The following is a 10,892-nucleotide window of genomic DNA, read 5'->3' as shown; positions in this document are numbered from 1 at the left end:
AAGGACAGAAACATGACTCACTGGTAGACCTCAGAAATACAAATAGAAATAACTAACAAAAATGATACGCTTTGTAAAATATAGGACACCATTCCTGGGTGGCACAATACTTATGTGCCTGACTATCTCTCAGAAGGTTTGTAGTTTGAATCCACCCAGAGACCTTCATAAACAGACCTGGAGATCTGCGATTGAAGGGTCACAGCCTTGAAAACCCAATTGAGCAGTTCTGTCCTCCACACAGAGAGCTACCACAACTTGGTACTGATCCATAGCAACTAGCAGCCACAGCGGCACATAGATCTAAGTGAGGTCTCCTCCAGCCTCGCCCCATCCCAAAGCAGTTCTGCTGGTGCTGTTGAGTAAAGGTCAAACTGCTAACCACAAGGTTGGCAAAACCACTCTCAAATAAAATGAATCTATCTGCTCTGTGTAGGTCTTCAAACTTATTTGGTGTACCATACCTTTTTCTGGGGGAAAAGAATTAACCCAACCTCAGCTATTAACAACTTCGGTACTCTAGCCTATAATCCAGGGTAAAGTGTAGATATCGGCTTCTGAGCCTCCCTGAAGGGTCCAGCACCCCTTCCCCAAGAGGGCGGTCCAGCCCACTTTGGGAAACCCTGTAAAGGGTCCATATTGGTTGGAACTCTCCAGATAGCAGTAGGTATCCAAAAGTAGAACATTCCTATGAATGTTTTCTAAAACAAAATGGCATAAGGGGAAGCAATTACCATTAAGTTCTATGGGATATATATATATCCCATATATATATCATATAAAACCTAAAAATAATGCTAACATACAATGTTCACCAACATGGCTCGAAGCCGTGAGGCCGTGATGCTGAGGTGTCGAGTGCAGCTCCTGGGAACGCGCCGGCTACACGCGGGCCTGGCTCAGGGTGTGTACTGCCTCTCCAACGGCTCACTGCAAAACCAACTCGCAACCCTTGTTTGGATTTTTGCCTTTTTTTTCCCCCATAAAAGTGAAATCCTCTTTAAGTTAGCAAAGACAGGTACTAATGCAGTTCTTTTGCAAAATTGAAGTGGTTTACAGACAACTTTCAAAACATGGGAGATATCTATATTATTGTTCATCCATGTACATAACACTTACTGAATACAAGGTGATGAGGATAAAATAAATGTCTTAATTTCTGGAGACGAGAGAAACAAACCATAACAATTGAGTAGAGGCGATGTGGGGGTGTGGTGGAAGGAGTTGGCCCAATGTAATCAGTAATAGTTCTTTTTAAAAAAATTCATCATTTTATTGGGAGCTCTTAAAGATGTCATAACATTCCATGATTCAAATAGATCAAGCAAAATTGTACAATTGCTTTTACAATCAGTTTCAAAACAAATTTTTTTCCTTGAACTCTTTCCTATCAGCTCCCCTTTACCCCTCCCGCCCCCACCCTTCCAATATATGTATATTGGCCATTTCTTACCCCATCCAATATACACATTCACCTACAATTCTGGTATTTGCTCCCCTCCAGAGGGATTACACAGTTATCAATACTATCAGCTCCCCTTTCCTCCTCTCCACCCTCTGGCTTCCCCGTATCCTCAGGGAATCATTACTCCTGTTGTTGTTTCTGAAGGGTCATCCATCCTGGCATTTCTGCATCAAATGATCTTAATTGAGCACATGATCATGTATAGGTCTTACAGTATTAATGAGGTGAAACATAAGCCTTAATAGTAAAGAGAGGAAATATTAAAGGACCAGAGGATCTATACTGTAGCCTAAATTCCTCATGTGAGGGCCTGTCCAATTATCTTGCAGGTGGGTTTTAGGTCTCTACTTTGTCTATGCTCCTGCACATCGATTTGGTTGCTTGTTTTTGAACTTCTGGTACCTATTCCCCTCGACACCTCATGATCACGCACTGGTGTGCTTCTTCCATGTGGCTTTGTTACTTTCCTGCTCCATGGCGGCTGATTTAAGACCCCAGATGCTATATTTTTTAATAACCAGGCACCATCAGTTTTCTTCACATTTGCTTATGCACCTATTTTATCTTCAGCAATCTTGTTGGGAAGGAATCATAAATTGCCACATTATTAGAACAAACTGTTCTTGTGTGATTTTAGCAGAGGCTGGAAGTCCACCTACTTCCTTATTGAATTTACATATATGTACACGTATAGCCAAATATACCTATATTTATGTCTTTATTTATACCTGTATATATAAATTTTGCATTCTTTGTCTTTCCTCTTTTCCTTCCTCCTGCACTACGATCATGCTTACCTATTGTTCACCTCTCAATAATTCTTTTCAGACACTTTTTGATTGATCAAACACTCTCAAGAACGCTATACCTTCCTCACTGTCCATTATATAATCATTCCTATTCCCCTGTCCCTGTCATTGTTGGCTCACCACTCACCTCCCCCAGCCTCCTCCCATCCCAAGCCCCCCGCTTGTCCCCGTCGGTCCTGTTGCTGTCTCCATGGGGTTGCTTTGCCTGCCTATCTTATATAGATAGACACCCAAAGAAAATATATAAATAAAAACTAAAAAGGAGAAAGACAATAAATACAAATAGTTCCAAGTCTGAGTGGTATCCTTCCCAGAGTAGATGAATATCTCTCTGTCATAGAGTGAGCAGGACCTGGTACACTCCCTCTGCCCCATCCCCTTTTCTTTCAGGGTTCCATATCCTGGGACCCACTTCCCTAACAGCAGCGATGTCCTTTTAGACCTCTGCCTTTGTGTCTGAAAGGCGCGCCTCCTCTAGGTCCTTATTTCTCTTCCTACAGTCAGGGATGGAGCAGTCTAATGCCCACCCAAACCCATTACACCGTTAGACTTTCAGTGTGGCTCCCTTGTGAGAAGCCCCTAACCAGATTGGGTGAAATGCCAAGTGCTGCCACACAGTCAGAAGTCTACAATTGGGATTCCTCAGTAACTTCGAGTCTTTGTTCCCATCGCTGGTCTATTGCACTCCCCTCTTGGTTTGCCCCCAGGTGTCTGCATCAGACCAGCCGCTCTCCCTGAACTGTCTCTTCAGGGCAGTCCTCTGCAGCGCTGTCATCTACGGAGAGGATGTCACATCTCCAGCTGTGGCCAACCCTGCACTCATGTCTGGGAACAAGGTGCTCCAAGCAGAAACACTGCCCTCAAGGATTGGCACACCAGAATAGGGTCTACGCTCAGTCTCCCTTTCCTGGGAAGACATAAAAATACCCTCCTTTTGGGTGGATTAGTGCCCTGGTTCCCCCATTGCCATCTTTTCTTTCCCCACCCCTCTGTGGGCCTTAAAGGCCTATGCGAGGGAGGGAAAGAACCCTTTCAGCACAGGTGCTATCTGCATCTTTATTCATTAATGACATGTGTACCATTAGGATTGATCTGACTTATGCCAGAGTATTTGATCCTTAGCCCAGAATTTGTGTGCATTTGCCGTTAGGCCTGTTTTGCTGTTTGGACTTACCTCAGAGGATGCATGTTGTACTTGACTTTTGTGCTTAGCTAACTTCACTCAGCATACTATCCTCCAGCGCTTTCCACAAGCTGAGGGGTTTCATATTTTCATCACTATTTTTTAGGAATGCATACTATTCCATTGTGTGTATACACAAAAGTTTTTAATCCATTCGCCTCTTGATGGAAATTTAGGCTGTTTCTAATTTTTGGTGATTGTGAACTGCACAGCGATAAACATTGGAGAGCAGATGGTTGGTTATGATCTGTTTCTTATTTCTTCTGTGTATATACCCAGTAGTGGAATTGCTGGGTTGTAAGGTAACTTGATTTCCATCTGTTTTAGGTATCGCCAGATCACTTTCCACAGTGGCTGTATGTAGCTACAGGCCCAACAGCAGTGAAGTAGAGTTCCTGTCTCACCATACTCCATTCAACATTTGTTGCTTTCTGATTTTTTGAATTGGGCTATCTTTGTGGTTGTTAGGTGGTATCTCATAGTTGTTTTAGTTCGCATTTTCTAATGATCAGAAACATTTTCTTATATGTTTATTGGCTATTAGGGTTTCCTCCCTTGTGAATCTTCTGTTTAAGCTTTTTGGCCACCTCCTCAGTGGGCAATTCATTTTTTATTGATTGTAAGCTTGCAGGATCGTGTAGATGTTAGTGATAAGCCCTTTGTCTGATGTCATTGCTGAATGTCTTTTCCCAGTGTGTGGGCTCTCTTATTAATCTCTTGATGACATATTTTCGTATACACAAGTGTTTTACCTTTATTATTTTTAAAGTGTTTTACCTTTAGAAAGCCCCACTTGTCTGTTGTATCATCCTCTAAGTGTGCATATTCCTTTTTCTGCTAGCCCATGTGTTCTCTGCACTAGGGTTCTTAGCTTTGTCCCAATTTTCTCATTGATTGTGCTGATAGTTTGGAGTTTTACCTTGAAGTCTATGATCCACCTTGATTTTGGACTTGTGTATGGCGTGAGTTAAGGATCTTGCTTCATTCTTCCGCAGTTTGATAATGTTTTTCCAGCACCATTTGTTAAACAGGGGATCCACTTCCCGTTTGATATTTGCTGGGTCCTTCAGTGATGGCTCTTAGTGGAAGTGTGGTGAGATTACAACCTTGGCAACCCAATGGAATAGTTCTACTCTGTCTGAATCTATTCCATGGCAATGGGTTTGATTGCTTTCTTAGGAGTTTGTCAAGGTCTCCAGATGACCCAAATGGTTTGAACTAGACTGCAAAGCCTAAATGAAGGTTCCAACACATCCAACTATAAACCAAAATCATTGCAATTTAGTCGATTCGGGCTGACCATGACCTTATAGGAGAGGGTAGAACTCACCTTACAGTCTTCAAGGCTGTCACCTCAATGGCAGCACATTGACACCTCTTCTTCCTGCAGAGCAGCTGCTAGGTTCAAGCTGCTTAACATTATGTTACAAGTTCAGATCTTGACCACTGCTCCATCAGGCTCATCTTTCTTCCGTGTTACTCACGAGGAACAGATCTGATGATCTGCTCCCATTGAGTTACAAACAAGAAAACTAGCTGGAGCTGTTCAACCCTATAACACGCATGTCGTGTTATGTTGGAAATAACTTGACAACAACTAAAAATGAGTGTTTGTCAGGTCAACGAGGGAGACGACATTCTGGGGAAAGAAATATATAAAAGATTGGAAACGTTTGCCTTGTTAAGAGAATGGTCGGCCACTCCATATGGCTAATATGCAAGCCAGCAGAGCTCAGCTCAGAGAGGCCTCAAATACCAAGTTTTGGATCTTAGCCTGTAAGTTCTTTGAGCCATGGAAGGATTTTAAGCAAGAAAGGAATATAATCAGATTTACATTTTTAAAAAGATTATTCTGGTAGCAGTGATGAGTGTTCACAACTAGGATATGGGGAATAAGCAAGAGATAACTTTGCGATATATTTAGCAGACAATATAATTTATTAACCAACTGATTGTGAGAGGTGATTCCAAAGCTGCTGATGTGGATATTTGGTTGTATATTGGGAAATACATGGAGTACGATAGGAGTTTGGGGAAATGTTTTGACTTGTAGAGTTTGAAAGGTCTGAGGAATACATAGAAGGGGTGTAACAGAGGAAATATGTTTAGCAGGATATTTGATATATAGTCTCAGGAGAGAAGTCTAGGCTGGAAATATGAGTGATCATTTTATTGGGCAGTCGTACTCAGATACTGTATATAAGAACTATCAAGGGGCTTGTTAAAATTCCTCTGTTTAAACCTCAGAAGTTCTGATTCTGGATGGGGTTCTTGGGAAGAGGCCCTAAGATCTAGATTTAAATAGATTTCCTGTAGACGTATTGCAGAAGTCATTCTGAGAAACGTTGCCACAGGGCCAGGAGGACAGCCACAGGGAAATCTGTCATGAAACCAAGAGGTGCAGTTTCAAGTAGGAGCGGTAAGCACACAGCAGGGAGGTCCACAAAGCTCAGAGCTGAAAGCATCCACTGGCTGTGGCAGGTGACTGGGTGGCCACAAGAACATGTCATACAGTTGTGTGAGAAGAAGCCAATTGCAGTAGGCTGAGGAGCTACTTGGGGTCAGGAAGTGGACAGAATGAACAAAGGGAATACTGTGTGGACCGAACTTGATGTCTGCAAGACTTGGGTCAAGGCCTACGTCTATCATTTAATAGCTATATTATACATTTTCTTGATGGAGTCCATTTTATTTTTTATGTGTTAAGAACCACATTACACGGGCCTTTGTGCAAGTTAAACACGATACGCCCTGTGAAAGATCTTTGTTAATTGCTCTGGAAATACTTTAACTAATTATACTGTGTAGTGCTATTCGAAAAGTTATCATGAAAACTGTCCTTACTTATGAAGCCCAAACCAAACCAAACTCACTGCCGTTAAGTCAGTTCTGACTCAGAATGACCCTGAAGGGTGGGGTAAAACTGCCCATGTAGGTTTCAAAGACTGTAACTCTTTATGAAAGTAGAAAGCTTCATCTTTTTCCCAAGTTACTTGTGAAAGTCGCTTCCAAACTTTTACTGGACCACATGAGTATCAGAAAAAATTTAATCAGTTCTATAAAACAGGTATCTATCTTGTGCCTGCCCTAGTGATAAATATCCCCAATTTCAGTTACTGCAGTGCTTTCTCTATAAAAATATTAGACTTTGGAAGTAAAAGGAACCAACGCTAATTTCTTACATAGACCAAGGTCTTCCCTTTGCAGATGAGGATCCGGAGGTCTAAGAGGGAAATGGGATGTAAATGATTTGTCCAAGGTCACACAGGTAGTTAGAGGCAAAGCCGCAGCCATCAGGTCAAATGCTGACTCCAAGAGTCATACACAATGGGGCAAAACTGCCCCCAGGGTTTCTACGGATATAAATCTTTATGGAAGTAGATTCTCTAAAATTCTGCCAGACTCTTTTCTCAATGCCTTACCGTTCTTATAGGGTTATTTTCTTAATTCTTTGCCATTTGAATTTTTTCCTTTTCTCATTTATAGCCAAGGGAAGTAGATGGTGGGGGTTTGCTCCTTAGCGTAAAGAAAGCGGTGTTTAATTTGAACCGATGGAAGTTGCTTCGAGTCATTTTGAACCCATTCCTTCACTCTTCTTCTCCGTGCCCCCAGATTGCAGGAACTCAGCGGAGAGCTGGAGCAGCAGGATAACCAGCACTCGCCATGAAGGTTCTCTCTGCTGTGTTCTTCAAAGGGAAAAAGTTTCTTTCCGTCTCTCTACTACTACATACTTCTCTCATCATGGGAAACAAAACAAAAGCCTTTGCAGTCAATTCCGTCCCATGGTGACTGACCCTTTGTGCTACAGAGCAGGACCAAGCTCCATCTTTTCTTGGCTTTAATCTCCACAGAAGCAGGTCTCCCGGAATGGAACTTCTCTTGCTGTGCCACTTGGTGGATTCAAAGGGCCAACCTTGAGGTTAGTAGTTGAGTGAAAACTTGTTTGTTTTTATGTTTCTAGGGACCTTTCAAATTGAAGAGCTCTCTCAAACCTCAACATCAAAAGCTGTAGGTTGAGCTAGATCCTGTGTGGTTCACAGAAGAACACTCTTGAAGAAGGACTGCTACCGAAGGAAAGGATTCTGAGAGGAGGATAGAGATGCTACTGCCACACTAAGATTTAAACATTTACATCTCCATCTCCCTTTCTCTCCTGCCTGAAAGCATGCCAAGTCTTTCAGTTCCTATTATCCAGCAGAATGCCTCGCACACAATACTCCCTGCCGTCAGGAGTCCATGCTGACTCATAGCAGCCCCTGTGGGTGCGTTTCTGAGACTGTAACTGTTTACAGGAGTAGAAAGCCCAGTCTTTCTCCAGCAGAGCTGCTGGTGGTTTCAAGCTCCCAACCATGTAGATAGCAGCCCATTAGTGTAACCACTTAACCACCAGGGTTCCATTAGCACACAATAGACATCTTGCATTTGGCTGTTGGACGAATGAATACAATAATCACATCAGTAACTTGTTGTATCCCTTGGTTTCTTAATGGAAGAAATACCTAGTAAATAGTAATACGAATAAAATAATATTAATATTATTTTTCTTCCCTGTGTAAGATTCACAAGCTCCATCCTTTCTCTTTCTACATAGATTTTCATTGAACTAACCTACGTATATTTTGGCTTTTACCACGGACTTTGCATGGTATATAACTACTTACAGTCGATTAGTTACAAGTTAAAGGAATGGTTTATCATAGCTTTTAACACGTGACCCAATAACCTAATAGATAAGTTGGCTGAAATACATTTAGGAAGACAATTTAATCAAAATCATTATACTTTGTTGGTAGATTTTAACACAAAAAATATAAATAGAACAATACATCTCTTTTTTAGAGTCAAGGGAACTGTTCTCTCTGAAGAGTCTCTTTCTCCACTTATTTTCTACAGTTCACATTTGTTTTTCATTCTTTTTAAAAGGGGGGGAGTGATTAACCTTTTTTCCCTATGATGTTACCTGCCCTCTTACCTTTCACACACTGTATAAAAACTATTTTTGAATTTTTTTTCTTATCACCACCTGTATTTTGCTTTATTTGAACTTCAAAGTCTCTTTAGAACATGATTCTCCTTACACAATCAGCTGGCCTCAGCCATGGATTTCACAGACACAGATTCAACTGAGGACAAAAAATATTTGGGAGTTGGATGGGGACTGGAAACAGCAGGTAAGTGATCAAAGCAATCCAACAAAAACTCAAGGGTGAAGTGCTAATAACATAACACATTGTATTGGCATTACAAGCAATATAGAGATGATTTAAAGTATACTGGCCATGATTAAAGTATAAAAGCTCTAAGAGCCCCAGTAAAATGATCTTTTAATTAAAAAAAAGTATACTGGAGGATGTGGTTCAATTATAAGCACATACTATACCACCTGACTCTGTCAATCATAACAATTTATGGATAATACTGTGAAGAATGGAATTCTTTCGTTCTTAACTGTGCTCATGAGAAACCAAGAGGCAGGCGGTTCAGATAGAACAAGGAGACATTGTGTGGTTTAAAAGCTATGTGTCAGGGTTATAACCTTCCATCATGCTCCCTTAATCTGTATGCTGAGCAAATAGTTTAAGATGCTGGACTATGCGAAGAAGAAGAATGCGGAATCAGGATTGGAGGAAAGGTCATGAACACGCTGCCGTGTGCAGACGACACACGAAGAGGAAGAGGGCTGGAAGCACTTCCTGATGATGATCAAAGAACAGTCTTCAATAGGAACTACACTTCAACACAAAGAAAGCAAAAATATCCACAACAGGGACAATAACCAACCCCATATACGGGAGCTGAGCATCTGTACCGTTTGGTTCCAACCTCTCTGGGATACTGAGGTACATATGAGCAGCCTCATGTTTATTTTAGTAACCTTAAAAACTCACGTGGCACCACTGTAAGGTAAGCATTGGTTTAAACCCCGCAGCTGCTCCTTGGAAGAAAGATGCGGCTCCTGTAAAGATTTGCAAAAAGCCTTGGAACTCCTATGGATGATCACTCTGAGTGGGATTTGAGTCAATGGTGCTGAGTTTTTGCATTTTGGAAACCCGACACTGCCCTATAGGGTCACTATGAGTCAGAATGAGCTTAATGTCAATAGTAATACTTTTTGAGCACCTTTTTTTTCAGAAAAGCTTTAATAGTCATAACCGTCTTAAAATAAGGGAGATATAATGTGAACATTTAAATGGTTTCATAGAATGGAAATATTTTAAATATATAAGAAAAAGCAGCAGTTAGATATACATTTAGGTTCCAGTCAGTTAATGAACAGATCTGGGGTGATAAAAATGGGATATGTTATCGGAAAATAAATCTTTTGAGGTGGAGGCATTGGGAAGCAAATTTAATACTCTGTGGAGAATTCAGTGATAGAGATAATATGACTCACTCTCCTACAGTGAAGAGGTCACTTGTGTACATAGCTATATGATAAAGCTGACTGGGAAAAGTCAATAAAGTTACAAGGAGAGGTTTTTGAGAAAAATTTAAGAAAAATATAATTTTACTCATTAGTGGCGAAAAGAGTTAAAAGTGGCTACCATCCTAATGTTGAGGCTACTTTTATCAGCTTTTAGAAACAAAAAGTGTTGCTATTTCCTCAATCAGAAGCATATGCATATCTGTTCTATGTTTTTTTATACATGGCTTTTCCTAAATTGCAAGACATGTTATAGAAGTGTACTTATAAAAGACTACAGACTATGCTTTCTTAACATACATACACACACACATATTTTATCAGGCAATATCAACAAATGTTACTTTTGACATATGCCTAGCACCAATGAATATTGTAAGATCAAGAGATTTAGAGCTAAAAGAAATGCTAATACAATACATGGCCAGCTTAAAGCCATCTCAGTAACAGGCAGTCAAAATATCTAGCATTAAATCTAGACTGACAAGTACTAAAATTTTAAAGTTATAGTGATATGACAATATTTATGTTAGATTTTTAAAACATCTGTAATGGTAGCCCAGTAGGTCTTGATTTTGCTATCTTATATGCAGTGACCACTGACGCTAATGTGGAGCATTTCCTTCCTGCTAGTTATTCATTGATTTAAAAAAAAAAAGTAATTTTTTCCCCAGAGACTGGGCAGGAGAGGAGATGTCAAGAAGCATTAAGTAGTGAAATGAAAGAGCAGAATGCAAAGGAACAAAAAAGAGAAAATATTAAAGTGATGGTATTCCCCTCCGTGTATGCAAATGGACAGGAAAATTATAGCAATAATTGCAGACTCTTTTTCACCAAAGACAGAGTGGCCTTGGGGAATTAGAATGTGGAAGAAATAGTGCAAAGAAACTGCATTCTCATTCAGGCGCCAACTGACTTGCTGGGCAGGGCTTTGACCAACGTCATACATGCTCTGTACCTCAGTTTCCTTCAATGTTAAAAACGTTTGCCCCGTTGTGTTTCTGGGAAGAT

This window comes from Tenrec ecaudatus, chromosome 6 (genome assembly GCF_050624435.1).
Source record: "Tenrec ecaudatus isolate mTenEca1 chromosome 6, mTenEca1.hap1, whole genome shotgun sequence".
Lineage (NCBI taxonomy): Eukaryota > Metazoa > Chordata > Mammalia > Afrosoricida > Tenrecidae > Tenrec > Tenrec ecaudatus.
Note: the sequence above shows the minus strand (reverse complement) of the source record.